Below are 20,607 nucleotides of genomic sequence, written 5' to 3'. Positions count from 1 at the left end.
TTGGCTACGTCTTGGCGTTGATGACCCCCTAACCATGTTACCAGTCGCCTTGGCAAACCTAAATGCTTTTACCTCGGTTGCCCTTGGTTACGACCTTTGGACATATAGCAGAGGTACTTTCGTTCAGTTCATTTATATCTATATCATTTCACCAGGTCGTCTTCTGTCTAACTGACAGCAATGAAGTCAGCTAAGGATTTGCACGGGTCATCTACGGAAGAACGTTTGCTACGTTAATGGCTCGTTTGTGCTACGGTAGTTGTCCTGTTTGCTTTTCCATCCTACATTATTCTGCTTCGAAGTTTAAGATTTAATACTGCTCGTGTAAATGACCCAATTCAATTCACTTAAACATACATTTTCATCATTATTTTTGAAGTATTTTAACGAAAATATTCCTCAAGAGAATTTTATAAATTCAAACTCATTATAAAAACTATTTGTTAAATATTATTCTGCTACACATGAAATGTGACACTTTAATATAATAGCAATGACACAAGTTGTGTGTTATACTTAAAGGAAATTAATTAATTAGACAGCTGTTCTCTCATAGTCCAACAACTGGTTATATTCATTGAAAATAATTTTACAGAGATGTTTGCATTAAGTACTTGATATTGGATTACATTAATTTCATTTTGAAAATTAAATTTACTTGGGAATTTGTAAAATTAAAAATAAATTACTCAAATACTTTTTCTTGTCATATTACTCCGATATTTTTACAAACTTTCAGCATCAATAAAAGTCATTTTATCTTATAATTCTTGATAAACTTATCAAGAGAAAAATTTCTCTTTTACTTCATCAATGATCCAATTTATAAATATAAATAGATTGTAATAAGTTATTTAAAGGAAATCCAATTCATATTCTTATTGCGAATGTAATAAAAAAAAAAGTATTGGGAATTCTCTTTCAAGATAAAATCAATGCTTCCATTAACATGATCCTGAATTCATCGGACTGATGATGATGGTAGAGAAAAGTAGATCTTCCGGCCGGATTCAAATCGAGACACCATTCATAATTCAAGCGGCACGTTCCTTTGTTTTATCACCACCGGGTGTCTGCGATCGATCCGTGGCGAGACGTCGAGAGGCTACTGCTTCTTTCTCTTTCTTTTTGCCATTTCTTCTCTTCATCTTTCCTACACCTCTGAACTTGGGCTAACAATACTATCTATTTGCGCATCAAGATTCTGAGACAACTTTGAGCGCACCAAGAAAATAAGGAAGAACCACTATATTAGCATGAAAATAACTGTCAAATCAAGCAAATGTATTTCCATGTATCTCAATACATCTCTAATAGAGTATCTCTAATTGCCATGTACACAGGAATACAATATTTCATGTATTTAATGTTGGATTAATTCAATGATGAAGATTAAATGAATATATTCATCGGTCCAATGATTCAGCATGCATTTAAATTTCAATTTTATTTAAATAAAAAAAAGTACGTGTCGATGAAATTTTAACTAAAAATTTTATTGTCAGTGGAAACTGTGATCAATCAACAGTCTAATAATTTTCTAGCATAAACATAACAATAAAACAAGTTAAAATTCATGATTTTTGTAATAAAACCTCCAACAATAGTTGGTGACCTCTTTAAACACATTCCATTCCTTTGTGTGAACGAAGAGACACAGGATATTAGCATGAAAATGGTTGTCAAATCCAACAAATGTATGTCTATCAGCCTTAGAACCGTCAGGAAAGGCCAATGAAAGCTTGAGCCATTAGCAATCGTGTCTTTTCAAGACATACTTCTCGTCTTCTTTCATCGGCAAAGTCTTTAGAAAGTTCCAAGCTGCCTCTTCGGAGTGCTCTATCACCCGGACAACCAAAAATAAAACCAGGAACTTCGCTCTACGAACTTCTATAATGCCCAGCGCGAAGCGGAACGTGTTGAGACACGTTCGTCATCATTCGTCTGGAGGCGGGAAGCGACGATATAAGCAGAGGACAGCCGCACCTTGTCATGGATCGTTGCACGCTTGGAAGACTGCCACACGGAATTTTTTAATGGTCCTGCTTAATCACCACCTGGAAAAAATTATAACCTTTTCCCTCTATTCTATTCTGATGAAATGTTTAATGGACTTTTCATTTATTATCAGGAACTTTTTAATATTTCCTCCTATTGTGGAATAAAAATATTATTATAATTGTGACTTAATTGGAACATTGGAATTTTATGACTCTTATTAAAACCTTATAGCTTTCCAGAGTATTTCCAATTCAATCACTCATGGTGTCTATTAAACGACAATTGCATCAAGGAGCAAAAATGGTTCAGGAAGTAGTATTGAACATCATCAATACTTTAGATAGTTCTGATGAAGAATAACTACGTAGTTGGAAGTCTAAAATAAAACTAACATTTCCTAACCTGCTGAACAGTTCCAAAGAAAAAAAGCTGACTAATAGACTTTATCTATTATTATTTCTTTACTTTGTATTAGGGTAATCTCAGAGTTGATGCTTGAATTTACAAAAATAGCACGCTCTATAACAAAGAAATCGAAATTCTTTATCTGTCAAACTTTATTGCCCCCTAATCCAGTTTGTTACAAGTATTTGCAGGAACAAACGTGTTAACAACGTGGGATTTCTATGAATTAAGACAATTCTTCTAGAGCATCTGTTCTCCAAACTTCTACATTAAAATAATAGAACTCAATGATAATCTCTACTACCAGAAATTTTTTCTATATTAATTATTTATCTAAATATTACATTAATAGAAGATTCTAATTCCACTATCACTGTTGCAAATACAAAATAACTATTTCAACTGTCGAAGCCTTATTGATGGAAATTAAATAACAATTTTACACAGCAAATACTGGAAACAATTTCAGAATACTCTAGAACTTATTGCTGAATATTTCAGTGATGTAATAACCTGGCAAGTTTCAGTTGTGTAGTTTTTTATCAAAGCAAATGAAAATAATCGACAAAAAGAATCCTTATTGAAACTTTCGCTTGACAACTACTTACGTCAACAATTTATTGATAAAGTTTCAATTGTTTCAATGATAATTATTTACTACAGCATTCCAAAATATCTTATCACTTTATTTATAATTATCTTATCCCTTGATACAGTTTTGGGACAGATATTAGCTCATCACTATCCATTAGGGTAGAGAAGCAAGACAAGTTTCCTCTTGCAACTTGTCTAAATTGAACACAAAGTAGAAAAGGTCGAGTAGAACAGAGTATAGAGACAGAGAGATAGAAACGATTGTTGGAGCCCTACCATCCGGTACAGCTGACGCTGCCACGACCGGAATTTCTAAAGCGACGACACAATTATCGTGAACGATTATATCTAGGCAGTTTGTGCATTACCACGAGGCAGATCGATGGTTCCGCTGATGATGATGCTAGGGGGAGAGCTAGGGAGTGCTTGATGTAAGGTTCTAACTGAGTAATCTTTCATTTAATTTGATGGTCAATTCTCACTTGATCCTCAATCATAATATTTTTTTGCTTTCTCTCTAAAGTGCTTACAGCATATCAAGAGAAAGTTCTCATTTTATTTCAAATTGTTCAACTAATTTAACTCTTAATTAACAACCTACTGCACCAACTTTACTTATACCTCTGAAATAATAAAGTTTTTTCATTTAAATAAAAAGGATACAATGACTCTCTTTGTTTTTTAGGAAAGTTAATTTACTATGAGTGCTGTGGTTTCACGATTATTATTTAATTATTAAAAGTTGATAAACAATTTAAGTTATCAAGAAATTTATTATTTCAATTAAATGTTTAACATTTGAGAAAATGACAAGTTTATGCAGTTGAATTTTTTAATTTAAGTTTGTGCTAAATAAAAAGTATTTGGATCTACAATGTTTAGCAAACTAAAAATTGAATTTATTTGTTGAACGATAAAGTAATTCTCCAAAATTAATTTCCATGTTATCTCTCGAGTTTCTTTCCCCTTAGGATGGATGTAATAGTGGAAAATAAGCAAATAAAGTTATTCTGTTGACAAGCAACGTCCACAGAATGTCATCCAATTCTAGACTACTCATATGTCCGCCTCCACATTCTGTAATTGTTTCTGTACGCCTACGAATGTGGAAACCTTCACGAGAGAGACAATTTGAATTATCGCGCCTCGTTAACGATAATAAAAGTATTATGAAAGGGTGAGCATTGTTAGTTTGACATTTGTAAGAGGGAAAATATATATATGATTGTCAACAATTTATTATTAATGATATTTGCATAACAATAAATGTCGATTTCAGTTGATATACATAGGGAGAATAAATAGGAAGAATGATGTTAAAATAAAAAACAAACGAATGCAAAAGAAATAAAAATTGTGGTATTGCTTTTAAAGTGTAAAAAGCAAAAACTCGGGGAAGAAAATTGAGAGGCGGAAGCAGCGAATAAAAATTCAGATTGAATTTTTCTTTAGTCTCTTGAGAGTCTCGTTCGTCGAGGTAAAACTAAAACTTGTCTCCTGGAAAAATATGTCACTTTTATTCATACAAAATACATGTCAGTAAAAGAAAAAGATGAAAAATAGAAAGAAAAGAGACATTTTTTTCCCCATGAATTAAACTTTGTCTGACAAACAAAAATTGCAATCCTTATAAACGAATTGTTGTTTTTATAAAATGAGAGTTTCTCAAGTTTACATTGATAACACTTTCAACTAACACTGTATGTCAATGCTTCCAACACTTTTTTCAGTTGATCAACTCAAAAGTTGATAAAAAGTCATAGAAGATTTTTACGAGAACATTAAATTTCCTATCAAAAAGGTTATTACGACTGCAACTGAAAAATCACTCTCTGAGACAATATAAACTCACAAAGTTTAAATTTGAGTCTTTTCAAAGTCCCTTTCGCTCAAGTGTAACTGGAATTTGTCTCTTGGAAAAATATGTCACTTTTATTCATGCAAAATACCTGGCAGTAGACAAAAGGAAAGAAGGAAGACACAAACGACGAATGAGAAATCAAAAAAGAAAAAAAAAAGTTAAATATATAGAGCGCGAAAATGAAAAAGAATAGTGACAAATTTGTAAATTTATACTTTGATTGTTGAAGCCAAATGTTGAATTTTAAATCAACTGTAACAATGTTATAAAATTACATCACATGAGACAGGACAAATTTGCTATAGTGCAGACAGAAATATATTCCCAACATGTTCACCACTATTCCACTGAGGTTTTCTCCAATCTCTTCATCTTCCAGCCCCATTTCCGAAGATCAATATCTACGATTGCTCCGATTCCCACATTGAAGGCTTCGACTCAACGACTAACGATCAACCATAAGTAACATTCATCCATCTATCGATATGCTGAACATAAAGAAGAATCCCTTCGGTTGGTAGCAAAGAATAAAAAGTGGTAAAAAAGGTCAAAAAGCTAAGCTCAATGTCCTTTACATTGGAAAGTTTTGTAGAAAGGTGCACCTTTTTTTCAATGTTTCATATTAGCATATCCAAATCTTGATACTCTTTGACACTGGGAAATAAAATTGCCAACATTTATAAAATATTTTATCAAAGAATAACAATTAAATTCACTTCAAGAATAATTTATTTCATTATCGAATAATAAATAAATTTTCTACCGACCTTAAAAATTAAGAAGAGTATTTTTAAAAACCATTCATGATGATAAAAATAAATTTCTGTGTTCAAGATCATTTATCACTTCTTTTTTAATGATTTATTTGGTGAACAAAAAATTAGGCCAGAAGATGAAAAATGGAAGTAAGTTAAAATAATTGGCAAATGAGTGATTTATAAGTGTCCATTGACATTGTGTCATTAAAAATATTCAATTGCTAGACACTCCAGTTGAAGAAGAGAGCAAGGGAGGAGGAAAAGTGCCAAAAGAGGTCGACAAGTGATTCACGAGGTTGTGAATATAACAAGAAACCGTGAGGAAAACATTTCTTGATACTCAAACAGTAGAGTCGTTATATTTCTTATACAAAGGAACAAGCGATTCAAACTCACGATGTAGACCGCAAAAGAGATAACAGCGTTGCCCAAGTCTTGAAAATTCTTCTCATCAAGCGTTCATTATTTTCAAATTATTCCAGTTGGTATTCCAACAACTCTGTGAGCACGATTCTCATGTTGATTTTGCTTGAATTATAAAAATTTCAATTATTCTATTTTACCTAGTATGTTGAGTCTATTGAAATATATATTTATTCCCCATTTTTATGCCTGTTCATTTATTTTTATTATTAATGCCTTCACACGAATTTTAAATATCCAATCACACTTATTTACCATTTTTAATTCAATTCCCACTTTTATTAAACTCTCAACGTCATTTTTAGAATTAATTTCAATACTAAAATTCATTTTTTTGTCAATCAGATTTAAATAAATATTATCATTTATTAAAAATAAATAATACTTTTCGAAAAAATATTTAAAGATATTTTTATATATAAATATAATTATTTTAAAAGAAGACTATATGACCTCTGACTTATTAATGAGTTAACAACAGTCTAATCCTGATTGTTAACCTCTGTGGTTAAATTTTAAAGATTATAATTAACAATCTTTTATAATAACTACCTAATTATTTGTTGAATACAACAACATATTATGTTGTTAAAATAATTATTTTTCCGTTTTTGTTTCTCTTTATATTTTCTAATTATAATCAAATTAAAAAAAAAAAAATTAATCTAATAGTTTTATTTGTCTTTATTATTGTCAAACAGCAATGTCCAACACTTGGTATTATCCAAACTCGAATATCAATGTAGATTGCTCCATTTCAGTTGGTGTTAAAAATAATTCATGAAAATTAGCATATCATCGTTCTCCAAGGATATTAGCATACCGCACAGAGAGCACGGTTATCCAAAACTGTCAAATTTCCGAAGTAAATTCTCATGTTTAGTGAGACAAAAAGAATGTTTACGTGATTTAATGAGTTAGCCAAGTTGCTCGGTTAAATTATCACCTCAATCTGTATTAAAGCTGCCTCTTCTTGTTGAATTATCTATCTCGCTCTAAGCTCAAAACTTCTTCCGGGTGTGAGTTTGTATATACGCAAAACCACGAGCATGAATCATGCGTCGCAATGAGTTACGCAAGCCCCTAGTATGGACTGCAAGAGCTACAGTTGTGATGATGGCACAAACACATGTGTTGAACGTCCTGTATATTCATGTCTGCGATTTAGTCATGCGTATGCAAGCCATGCCTGGGAAAACGATTACTCCCATCATCGATCGCATAAACGTCCAATGAATTATATTCTCCTGATGACGTTCCAGTGCTTGAACGTCAATGTCAGTCATAACGATCCCTATTCACGCTTTAAAAAGAATTTATTATTATAATAAACACATTTTTCATAATTATTCATTGTGTTGTAAAAACTTTTAAATTATCACTGTTTAATGGCTTGTGAATTTACATTAAATCATTTTATTGAATATTTAAAATAAAATTATAAATAAACTAGTTGTTGTTGGCAATATTTTTCAGATTATTTCATTTTTTTGAAATTTAACTTTTGAAATATTATTACAGAAATTATGATCACTTGATTACAACATTATTGAGTTATAAACAATTATTTAGTTATCATCATTATTTTAATGAAGAAGTTTAGTTAAAAATAAAATATTAACAAGAGTTTAAATGGATATTAGGTAAAATTATTTTTACGAGAAAAATACGATATTGATTAATGAATTTATTTTAATTAATGGAATTACGAGTTTTTTTTTTGAAGGAGTTTTAATCTTATTGAATTACAAGATTAATCATTTAATTAAAAATAGTTTTTAAAACAGACTTATAAATATATGGTGATAGGAGAGGAAAAAAATCCATAAACTTGATAAAATTGATATTACAAGAACTGGAATGACGAGGTAGCTACAAGTAATTTGTTGTAGTCTGGTACGTGGGTGCAAGGGCATTCAGATGTAATTCTAATGGATTGTTGAAGGATATAAACCAATAAAAAAAAAAAAGAAAAATAATGAATAAAAAAAATGAATAGTGTAGATAATATTTTTCCATTTGCGATCAGGTATTATTATTGTGGAATGGAATAATAATATAAAATAATTATTCCATTTTAATTACAGTATGTGGGTGCAAGGACGAACAGATGAACTTAATTCTAGTCTATTAGCTGAGGAACAAATGTCAATTTTGTATAATAATACCGTGACGGAATTAGACCTCCGATGAATCACAAGATAAATTGAGTCTTGATCAATACATTGATATTTCTGTGTAATTTATATCATCGATGAATAAGCTGCCAAGTTAAGTCATAAAAACGACTATAATAATGATGAAATTTATTTTATTCTATTACTAATTGATCTCAAATAATATTTAATATGTTGAACAGACTCGAGCTTTCATTCGATTGATTATTGTCATTTAAATTTACCGTTGATTGAATTCCATAGGCAATTACGTCTGTGAAAGCTAAAATCAAATAATATTGATTGATAAGGTAAAACAAGTGACAATACAACGATAAATAAGGAAATTGTTATCGCTATTTCATTATTACGATTATTACTATTATTATAAAAATAATAATAATTTAAAACTCAAAAATGAATCCCGGTGCACTTTGTGTCCACGCAATATACTTCCCATTCCTATTGATCGTTTGTAATTATATTTTTTATTACAATTTTATGACAATTTTATCTATCTATATTTTATGTATTTATTTAAAATCACAATTTTAACAACAAAAAAAATTATTATTAGCAATATTTTTATAACTTATATAAAGTTATTAACATAAATATTTTATTAATAGTGTTCGAATTTATCAGCAATAAGCATCGTTTTTTACGTAGAAGTTATTTTTTAATTGTTTATAACAAATTGAAGTTGTTTTAAATAACATGCAATTATTTTAAATCATATAAAGTCATTAATATTAAACCAATTTTTTTTTAAATTTTTATCATATAATAATATAAGTAAAGTTGATTTTCCATTGCCTTACAATTATACGTACGGACAGTGGTACGTACGTACAGACATTCATTTTTAAACCTTTTACGATGCTTTAAAATGTAATATATTCTGATGGAAAGTTAAAAAATCACTCACACGAGAGATTATTTTAATTTTCAATTTTTATTGAAGTATTGTTTTTTTTACTTTGAGATTAAACTTATTTTTAAAAAATCAATTACAGCGGAGAAATCCCTGCCAATAACAGTAAACACAACACAATTTACAACTGAGTCTGAAAAATAATATTTGACGCTACGTTATATTATTAATACAAAATTATAATGAAAAAAATAAAAGAGGTAGTAAACATTATAACCTATTTTCCTTCGTGTAGTTGACTTTAAAATTGAATTTACACTCGCTTTATTTCCTCGTCATTCTGTTGATGATTACGACACCAGTGTTAAAATTGTGTTGAATGTAAACAAAGAAAATTCTCAATCATGACTGACTTTATGTCATTCCACGTGAAATGCATATATAAACTTTAACTTGAAGGTATATACAAACGAGAACACTTCAGTATAGAGACGAGATTATCCTCGCTCGCTCTTATCCTAATGTGTCGACAACCGTGAAAGAGAGGAGAAAAGCTCATAGTTATCGTCAAGCCAAACAATACACGTTGATGAAAATAGAGGTGCGTTGGTATTATGGAGGTTTGGTTATCGAAAAAAGACGAAAGGCAAGGTCGCGTTTTGCAATGAGCGTAAAATTCAAAAGAGTTAAAGGAAGAAGGAGAGGCGGAAGATTAGATTAAGTCCGGGGCTTACCGGTCTCCGGATGCCGTTCCGGGACGATAATGACCATGGTGTTGCAGACCTACTGCCACATTCCCACCTCCATTTTTATTTTTCTTCATTTTTTTTTTTTCTTCCTCTTTTCCGCAATTTTTTTTTTTTTAGCCGTCTCTTTTTCTTCTATTTTACACTCATCGTATTTTCATACCTGGTGCTTTTGATAAAAGGATAATAATAGTCTCTTAAAAAAATTTAAGCCGTTTATATCTACGCTCGTGGAGACGTGAACGTATTCATAAATTCCTTCGCCCTCTGCCACTACCCACCCGCACTATTCTCCAACTGCTATGCCACCGTCTCATACTTCCTTTGCTTTTCTTATCTAACCTATCGGACTCGGGTAGTTATTTGCGAGTTTATGTGCCGTTCGTGCCGCGAATGTTTTGCCAATGTGTCGCGAAACGTTTGTGGAATTCAACTGCTATGTGAGATTAAACAACCCTTACTTTCACCACCCATCCACACCCCCTTTCATTCTTGTTCTTTCTTCACTCTTTCACTTTATTTCTCTTTGATATTGTGACCGAAAAAAATGATTTAATGCTCATATAATGGCTTCTGAGTAAATGGAAGTGACAGAAATTGCATTTCGTGTATAGATATAAAAAGTATCAATTTGAACCATTTATTTGAAACGATTTCCTCTCAAAAATAAGTTAAAAATTTTTTTTTTTAATATTTTCAGTCTACTGGATGACATTTAACTCTGACCAAAAAAATGTCATTTCAATAAAACAGTTTTTTCTTTTTTCTATTAATTAATATTTTAAAACAAAAAACATTTTTTGCTTGATTTAACATTTTAAATATTTAACATTCTGAGTGTTTATTCAAGTTAATTAAATTTAACACGTTATTGAGATATTATTAAATCGTTCATATTTTTTGAGTTATTTTTTTGTACGAAAGTAAATTATAGGACAAGTTTTCTTGATATAATCGAAAAAGCACTTTCTTGGCAACTCGCCAGGAAGAGGAAGAAAAAAAGAATCTATTGTACAAGTAATTTTTTTTTTCTCAGTATCGTACACTAAATTGATTTATCTTCAACCAAAAACCAAATAGCAGATAAAAGTAAAGAAAAGGGCACGTGCCAGTAATTTTAAGAAGGGTCTAGATAACCTACAGGTATCACCTGTTAGCGACAGGTGCCTTATAGGAGTCATGGATCGTTGGTTTGGGCCAGGAAAGAGTGACCTGCAAACCGGAAGACCGCGGCCATCAGAGAACTCGGCCAAGGCAGACGGCCAGAGTCAGAAAGCATTGCCTAAAAAAAAACTAACAAAAGAAAGGTCTCAAGTTTAAAAAACTAGTGAGAAATGAGGGTGGGAATAACGGAAGGAAGAAGGGAGTAAATCCGACCTAGCACAGGTGGTCAGCCTGTGGTTCACATTCGTTGTCTGCACAGTCTAGTCTTTTCTACTCTACCTCGTTTTCTCTGTGTCATTTTTATTAAAAGAGGAAAAAATATAATACAAAAGCCACAGCTTTCATCCTAACTTTCATCGAGTGAACTTAAATAAATGGACTTTGTTGTACATCCAGGAGATTCTTTGAGAACTTTATACTTTTTCTTGTTGAACCAAAAGTGGATTAAGTGTTTTTGTTAAATCCATGTATACACCGACAACTTCTCATACACCAAAGGTTAAAAATTATCTTATTTAAATTTATTTCTAATTTTATTTAAATTAATTTTAAATACTGTTTTAAAAAGAGCCATGATCCAGTTCATTTCTTCTTTTAATTCATCAAAAGTTTCTTGAAATTTGCTTTTAGTTTGCCACTATCTTGATCATTTTTGTTCAACTATTTTTAAACTCCTCCTAAATATCACCAGACTGATGTTGTGATAGAAGATTTTCAATGTTTCTGATCGAGTAGCTTTACTAAAAATATTTTTTATAGTTTAATCAACTCAATACAATGAGATAAAATTTTATAGATGATACTCTTAGGTATGTCTGGTAGAAATCCACTTCCAGAAAGCCGTAAAGTCTATTCTCAGTTGAGAATTCACACTCATCGTTGTTTATAATAAACTCCGATGGATATTTGAGTGCTAGCACGTGGAGGATGGGAGAAAGAGTCTTGGTAAGATCTGCTTTTATTCAAGATAACATTGCTACCATCAGCATCAAGGTATATACATGATGGTGTTAGTGTTCTAGTATAGTTAGAAGAGAAAAAGCTTCAAGTAGAAGCAAATCCTCCGTCTTTTTTTTTTTTGCTCTGCTTCTTTTAGATGTACACTCGAAGTAAAATTACATATAGCTTACTCTGTTTAACAGAAAAATATTTTCTCTCGTATTCTCTTTCTCTTTTGCTCCAGTCTGCCACGTCTTTCTAGTTAGCTTTTAGCTCTGGTATCATACCTACAGAGATTGCTCTAAAGTGAGTCAGTGAGAAGACAACAGAAAGCAAGTTGGTAATTTCATTAGCTTTGTTGATAATCCTTGCTTGCCACCATGCATTTCTACTGTCTCTTTCTATCACTTCGCTGTCTTCAAGTTCGCTTACAACATTGGCATTTACTTCCAATGGCACTAATCTCATTGCGATTATCACTGTTTAACTGTAAACAGCATTTTGTAGCTTTCTACAACTTTGAAAAGCAATGAATATGGATTTATTCTAATGTCTGTTGTGATTTTGTTGAAACAGCTCCTGAAAATGCACTTTTTTCTCTAAAAGTTTTATTATTATCATAAATATTTTATCAGAATAAAGAACTATAAAATAAAAATTTGCTGAATTTTATACCAAGTCAACCATCACAAAAGATCAATACTTTTATTTTCATAAATATTTTATCAACAAGTAGTATCATTGGTTCAATAAGTTAACAATAAAAAAGTGAATAATTAATAATATTATATAACGATTTATTAAAAATAAAATAGTTTAGTTTCTCTTCATAATAGTTATTATATTCTCCAGGCTTCTACGCATTTCAAACACGCAAATGACAATTTGACGGATCGATGACCAAGCATAAACAGACAATTGCATGTATTCACACATTAGAACCCTTTCCCGCCTTTTATTCGCACACTGTGCTAACAGCAGTCCCTGTACTCGATCCTTGCTATTATTTATATGCACGTAAATCAGCATCGATCGATTACCTGTCAGCGTCGACACCACCAATGTTTGTACTCTAATGTTGAAGAGATTATGCTTTAGAATCCAATTAATATATAGATATAATAAAAGGACCACTATCATTTGTATTCATCAATCATATCAAGAAAAATTCTTCTTCACTTCTTTATTATATCAACTACTTCATCATCAATGTTGTTTTTTCAGATATAATAACGATTTTTGTATTGAAATCTTGGAAGAAATTTTGTTAGAATGTTAAATACATTGTGTTATCATTCAATTAATTATTATCAAAGATGTCAAATGAATATTGACGGAAATAATTACTGGAATCAAGCATCACATTTCAATTATCTTTGATCGTTTCAATGATTTATGGAATATTAATGAGATGACTCATTAGACTAGCATATTTTGATATATTTTGTGAGCTTAAATCAATGATTTTATATTATATGAATAGATACAGATATACATAAGTCATCTATTTAACAACTATTAGGGGGTTTAGGTGAAGTTTGATTAGTTATTATTGTACATATTGTGCCATACGTTCTAAATTGAACCGATCACTTCTGCTCAGGATAGATATTCTGATACACGTACAACAGTAATTTGCTTATTTGAAATTGACAACAGCAAACTGACATCCAGCATTGAACAGCTTACCCCTCTTGTACAAAGATTCCGCTTCGTGCTTAATCAATCCTCACTAAATATTGTTTGCTAGGGCTATTACAATGTCCAGATTAGATTGAAATCTCACACTGACAGTTATTTTGAAATTCATTCATCAACAATTCATCACTAATTGATCATTTAACCGAAAAAAATTTTATCTGGTATTTAAAATGATTTTATTTCTTAAATATTATTGATGATTACCTGGTAGATAAATAAATTAATACCATTTGAAATTGAATATTTAAATTAAATAATTATGGTAGAATAAAAATTTATAACAAAAAGAAAAGAATATTATTAAGTCAAAATGAATTATTTAGACTTCAAAAATATATGTACAAACCAATATTTGTTTGGCATTGAGAAATAAATTCAACTCTTGAGTCTTTATTTTATTTACTCCAAAACCATTGAAGAGGAGTAAGAAAATAATTCCATCATTCAGATAAATACTATTGAATTTTTGATTCAAGAGAAATCTTTCCTTTCTTAAAATAGAGATAATTGACTAAAGAATTCCAAATCTTTCCAAAGAGTAATAGTATAAAAATCTAATGATAAAATATTGATTCAGTGATCAATATTTAATAATGCCAAATGATGCTTAAATAAATTTTTATCATCTGTCAACAGATAAAAATTCGATAAAATAAAATTTCAATATTGGTTTTGACGTAGCATAAAATGGTTATTCATTTTCAACGTGTACTGTAGTTGATGTACAATATACAATATATAGAGTACGTTTATATATATATATATATATACATATATATATACCCGTATATGTGTGGATACTCTATACATCTTCTATTCTAACAACGTTACAACCAACATCCAGGTCCTGTCCTACAATTCTGATTGGTCAAGTTGAGTATGCATATGCATAGAGAATATGCAAATCCGTTTTGGCAAGGGGGCTTCATCGAATACAAACCACCACCTGCTGCGGATTCTATACTACTACTAAACCCTTCCCACATCACCAAACTATAATTGTAGGGTCAAAGGAAATTTGAGGATTGCTACGTGTTTTCCTTTGTTTCCGTAAATCACTTATTCATGTGTATATTCACATATACTTGTAGAGTTGAATTTCATGTATTACTCTAACAAAAATATATATTTAATCTACAGAAGAAACACCAGTTGACTTTGCATTGTGAATATTTTTTTTTTCCACCACAAACACTAGATGTTTTAAAATATTTCTTACCATTTAGTCTTTTGTGAAATATTTTTAATTCATTATTTAGTCAGAGCCAAAAAATTTTAATTCATTTTCAGATATGAATTAAATATAACTCATTATCGTCAAATTAGATGAAAATAATGATTACTAATTGTTATATAATTATACATTTCAATGGAATATTGGAGAAAAAATATATCAAGATAATACATGTATTTTAATTGGCTCGTAAAATAAAGATAACATTCCACGTTACTAAGCTATTGCGTGACAGTTTATGAAAGCTATAATTACATAAAAGTATTGATTTATATTTACTAACTAGGGATTTATTCAATTCAAATATATTCAAGTCCTTCACATTTCATTTTCATAACTATATTTTTTTAATAACTTCAAAACAACATAATTATTATAATGACAATCCCAACAAAATTACTACCAAGAGCTGGTGAAAAAAAAATGAAATAATGGTATTCAGATTTCATGAATAGAAAATAGAAAATAAAAATCTACAATGTTTATAATTGGATAGTAATAACGAGTTACTTCTATGATTTTTATCATAGAATTTTTATATTTTATTCAAAGTGGAATGAATTCTTGTTACTTGGTATATTATGCTGATTACATTATTCGAATTACAATAAAACTCTTGAGACCACAAAAAAAGAACGTTACCTGCCTGTTATCATGCTTGAAATAATTATATTTTTATTAAATCAAAATGTCATGTTACCATCAGTATATTCATTTCATTTCGGATGAATCGACTAATAAGGCGCCTCGAGTGGTATCATATGTGATTTGCATTAAAATAAGGATAAATTTCGCGCAATAATTATAGAAATATAAATTTTAAAAACCGATGAAAATATATTTGTGTTATAATTTCTGATGGAATGAGGTGATGATCATCTGCTCATAAAAAATATTACTAAATATTAAATATATATTTAAAATGTTATTAAACATAAATGTCAATTAAAGTTTTCAAAGTAAAATAACTGATATATTTAATCTAAAAAATATTGGAATAAAATAAACTCTAAATAATATAATTTTTGATTTCAGAATTTCAACATCAATTTGGCTGTCATTATTTTCACATGATGGTGAGTACGAATTCCATTTTAATATCATCTAATTGAGATGCATTTATATTTACAATACCACCTTGCGTACAATCGGTGAAATATAAACATTTCCAACTACACTCATACATTTAGCACAAAGCAGATAACAATATAACATTATCTACGAAATCACGATACCACCATCAAATATACTGCCTAAAATCTACAGAGATCGTTGGTAAATATGTAAATATGTATAAAATAACAAACGATTTTGGTTTCGTTTCTCTTTATATAACGAATGTCGTGGTTTTTATGATCACGTCTCTGTTGAGTCGGTAAACCAACACGTGAATTGTGTGTGACCCTTTTTCTCTTCCCTTCATGTGTGCGTTAGACACTCCATATAGGGGCAGTTTGTATGATGAAAATAATAACTGTTCAACGATCTCATTGTCATTCCATCAGAAACAACCTATCTAACGCTTAATATATCTGTCAAATTTACACTTCAATAATTATTAACACTTTGTACAATTTTTTCACTATCATTTAACAACGATTTCATGGCCTTGTACAATTCCTACCCCATTCAAATACAACCACCACTGTCATTAGTACCGTAGATCATTCTATTTTAATGACGTGTCATTATATTCAGCGTTTGTGTTCAACTATCGAAATCATTATGCCGCTGAGAAAAAGCTTTTCTGCTATTTTTTGTTGTATGTTCGATGCTTTTTTTTTCTTCTAAATGATCTAAGAGTATTTAGTGTAATAACTTTTTAAAAAGAATGTTTATTAAATAGTCTATTTATTTAGCGGAATTTTTTGATGGAAATATCACTATAGAATTGTAATAAAATGGAAGAAAAAGATACCATTAAAAGTTGTTAAGGAGAGGAGAAAATTTAGCGAGAATAAAGTCTGAGAAAATAGTGAGCATTGCGTATATAGTTTGAATGATCCTTTTGTCCCGAGGCATATCTCACAGTTTTCTCTGACGATCCTTTGTCTTCCTTCGCGCCATTTTCCTCGTTCTTCTTCTTGTTCGCACGTCAACGAGACGCGCCTCTTACTCAGTATAGTTATACAAAGAAAGACGTTCTCTTACATTACACTATTTCTCTTTATCAATACACGCTTTTAGTTTTTCCAAAAAAAAAAAGAAGTAGAAAACACGGTAAAATAAAGCAAGAAAGTGGAGAAAAAAAGAAACGCTTTGAATAAAATTGAGTTTCTGCGACGCCACCACCAGGGAGGGCGAGAGGCGAGAAAAACAAAAGGTCTGAAGTGTAGTAGGAGAAAGGGAAATGAAATGCAACAGAATACCTGCAAACGGCATCGGTGTGGGACAACCAGGAACACACACGTATAAAACGGAAATGAACGGTTCATACACAGCACGCATTCGCGCGCGTTCTACCAACGGGAATCCCCTCGTGAATACGCAAATTCGCAGTGTCGCGCGCGTTTCGCATGATAGAGGATTATATTATTATATATAATCCCATGGTATCCGGAATATTATTTATCTTGAACGCATACTATTATTAATTTGCATGAATTTTCCATGAGTTAATTTAATTAAATTTTCATCATCCATGAAAAAAAGTTAATGATCACATCTAATATTATTACATTGTTCATAAATTAATTATTAATATAAAATAAATATTTTTTATATTTTTCTCATTTATTTGATCATATTCAAAATATTAGTATGCTTCGAGAATAATTGATAAAAATTATTATTCATTACTACGCTTTGAGAATTTTTATTTGTCAATCTAAAAGAAAAAAGTTTGATTGAAAGAGCCCTAATTTATTTTTATTAAAAATTAAATTTAAAAAAAATACCTCTAATAAGTATGCTGAAAAACTCTTAATTAGTTTTAGCCAAGTAGTAAATCGTATGAAAATAGTCAAACATCCGAAGTAAAGAAGTTTTAATAAATTTAATTAGATGTGTCTTATGTACTGATAAAAGTTTGATTTCATCAAGTTTGTATTCATATATAAAATGTTTAAAATTTAATCAACTTTTTAATAAAAAAAAAGAAAAGGGTCATACTAAAAAAGATGTCATAAAAAATGTGTCATTTTATAACATGGTTTATTTCTCATTATTTTTCCAGTTGAAAATAAAATTCCAGATGCTAAAGGTTTGAATTATAAGCTCTTGGTGATGACGCCGTTACGCTGGTAGCCGGAGGTTGCGTAATTCTTGGCAGGCAGTTTGTAAAAGTAGCATATAGTAGTTTTACTCGGGATCTCGGTCAATCTTAATACGTCGCACCCACGCAACAACGAGCTCTACGCATATTTATCTCGCGAGATCGTTACATACCAATGCACAACTACATCTCAACATACACTTATATATGCACTAGGATGTTAAACGCTGACTTTTATTACGTTTATAATATGCACTCTATTTTTTTTTCTCACTCTTCGTCCTTGTATATACATGTGCTGTGACTATGCACATTTATATCAGATATAAAAGCCTTATATATCTTCAGTAATAGGCATTAAAAATGAAGAAAAATACCAAATTTGAGAAAGGAAGAAAAATTGAAGTGCAAAAAAAATATAACGAAAGGAAATGAGTTGATGCTGACGAGTGTTAGTAATGGATGAGAGAGAATAGAAAGAGTGGGAGAGGGGAAAAAAAGGAAGAATAAAATAAAGTGAGGGATGAGGCACGTGAAAGACATGAGATTTTATTCCAATGGAAAGCAGATCCGGCTTTAAATTCAATTAAAATATCTTCTACTATAAATCGCGTGGTGTTAAAATTTTGCAAACTAATTTATTCTAATAAAAAAGATTACATTGAAATACAAAGACAGATTAACTGTATTAATAACTATTTTTATTAATTTTTTTTCATTATTATAATCTATTTATTTGTTCACTCATTAAACATTTATTATGATCTATCTTCCTTTCAATTTTATACAATTATTTTAAAATAAAGAAATAAAAAAATGCAATGAAATTGAATGTTAGAATCAGGTATTTTAACAACGAAATGATAGTAAAATATGATGCAAATGAAATTCAAAGCTATGGAAATAAAGTGAGTGCTTGAAAAGTATTGTGCTGGTTATATTTAAAACAGTGTGGGATAAGTCTTAGAGAATAGGATTGTCATCAAAGGACTATTGAAATAGAGAATGACATCTTGGAGATTACTTCTATAACACGAATGGTATCACTTGGAGATATTCCCAGAAGTGACGTATAAATTCATATGAGATGCTAGCTCTAGCTTTATTGGCTTCTCGTGTCGAGCAAGGTGTGTTTAATGGCGCGTCACATGTTTAGGTAAAATCATTTCGTGCTTTCGTATCTCTCTCAATCGTTCACCAAAAGGATCTCCGACTTTTCTCTTTATTTATGGGCTTTCTGCTACAGACTAGCTCATATATTTTTCCTTCTTTCTCATTCCTATTTTTTTCTATCGTTGTTTTGATCCCTTGAGGGTTGTCCAGATCCCCAGAATGCTCTTGTATTTTCCTGCTGAATCCTGACTTTTGTTCTTGTTGTTTAATGTCAAGATTTTTTTCCTTGCTTTTGTTAAATTATCCCCCCGGGGAAACGATACTTTTTTAATGTGGAAATTCATAAAGTTGAGACGTAGTATTGGAGTGATAAAAAAAACATGAATAGGAATATTTTTTATCTTTAAATTTTATAAATATTTCTTTCTATTTATCTGGAAATATTCATCATTATCTGTAAGTAGTAATATCATAATGATAATAATTAATACCGCTTCCCTCTTCAAGGATTAACCCTACAATTATCCTAAAAAAACAATATTAGCAAGTGTTAATGTTGATAGAGTTAGCAAACTCGTATTACCAAACATAATGAGGGAGAGTTTCCCTTCAATTTCTCTTCACTAGGGTTACAGTGTAACAAAGATGAGAGTTGAATAATAGTTTGGATCGGTGAAAAATTCTAACCGACAAGACATGATTGTCAGATTGAAGGAAAGTTTTCCACTTATAGCTACTCATTCTCCAAACTTCAAATGATGGGTTTTTGCGATACTCTAACGCCAATGCTAACATCATTGCACAGCATCAGCATCAGAGTCATGTTAGAGTAACCGTAAGCGGCTAAAAATAATCCGAGTTAGGTTGGTAGTCATGGTAAGTTTATCAAGCTTGAAAGTTGACTATAACTACTTCCGCTTTTACCCTCCTTCCTCTTGTGTCTGTTGCTGAAGAGTCCGAATGCAGCTGGGATATTTGCCAAGTATTTACTGTTGAGTGGCCAACCACAGGATGAACGGCTTATTTTCTCAACTACTTAAGCTGTATTTTCTCATGTTAATACAATTCATTTTTTTAAATAACTCATTAACGCACTGAGAAATGTCAAAAAGTCATATGACCTGTTTTGTAGAGTATCAGATTTTTTGTAACAAAGCTTTTTATCTTTGAAGCTGTAAAATGAACCTCTCTACACAACGACAACATTTCTCCAAGTTCTTCATTTAAATTATAATGACAGTTTTTTGCTATTGTTGTGTATTTTCTTAATTTACTTCAACATTAATACAAATCTCTTCGAGTAGTTACACAATTTTTTGTCAATGAATAATGATCAAATATAAATTCACTTGAAAATGAAAACAACCAAGTAAGTAATTTCTTGGTTAATTAATAAAAGCAATAAAACTAGCCATAAAAATATC

At 30.4% G+C, this 20,607-nt stretch overlaps 1 long non-coding RNA gene across 2 annotated transcripts in view; it reads left to right on the top strand.

Moving 5' to 3' along the window:
- Positions 1-20,607, top strand: part of LOC118071997 (uncharacterized) — a 46,282-nt gene that overhangs the window by 11,470 nt on the left and 14,205 nt on the right. Inside the window, exon 3 of one of the 2 annotated variants that reach the window (XR_004690964.1) lies at positions 15,892-15,932. This is a non-coding gene — a long non-coding RNA (uncharacterized lncRNA). Of the gene's footprint in view, positions 1-15,891; positions 16,477-20,607 lie in introns of those variants that run through there. The other variant, XR_004690963.1, reaches the window with a different exon arrangement.

The sequence above is a fragment of the Chelonus insularis genome, unplaced genomic scaffold, assembly GCF_013357705.1.
Source record: "Chelonus insularis isolate UGA/USDA-ARS -01 unplaced genomic scaffold, ASM1335770v1 contig_88_pilon, whole genome shotgun sequence".
Lineage (NCBI taxonomy): Eukaryota > Metazoa > Arthropoda > Insecta > Hymenoptera > Braconidae > Chelonus > Chelonus insularis.
This window is presented reverse-complemented; position numbering and strand designations above follow the sequence as displayed.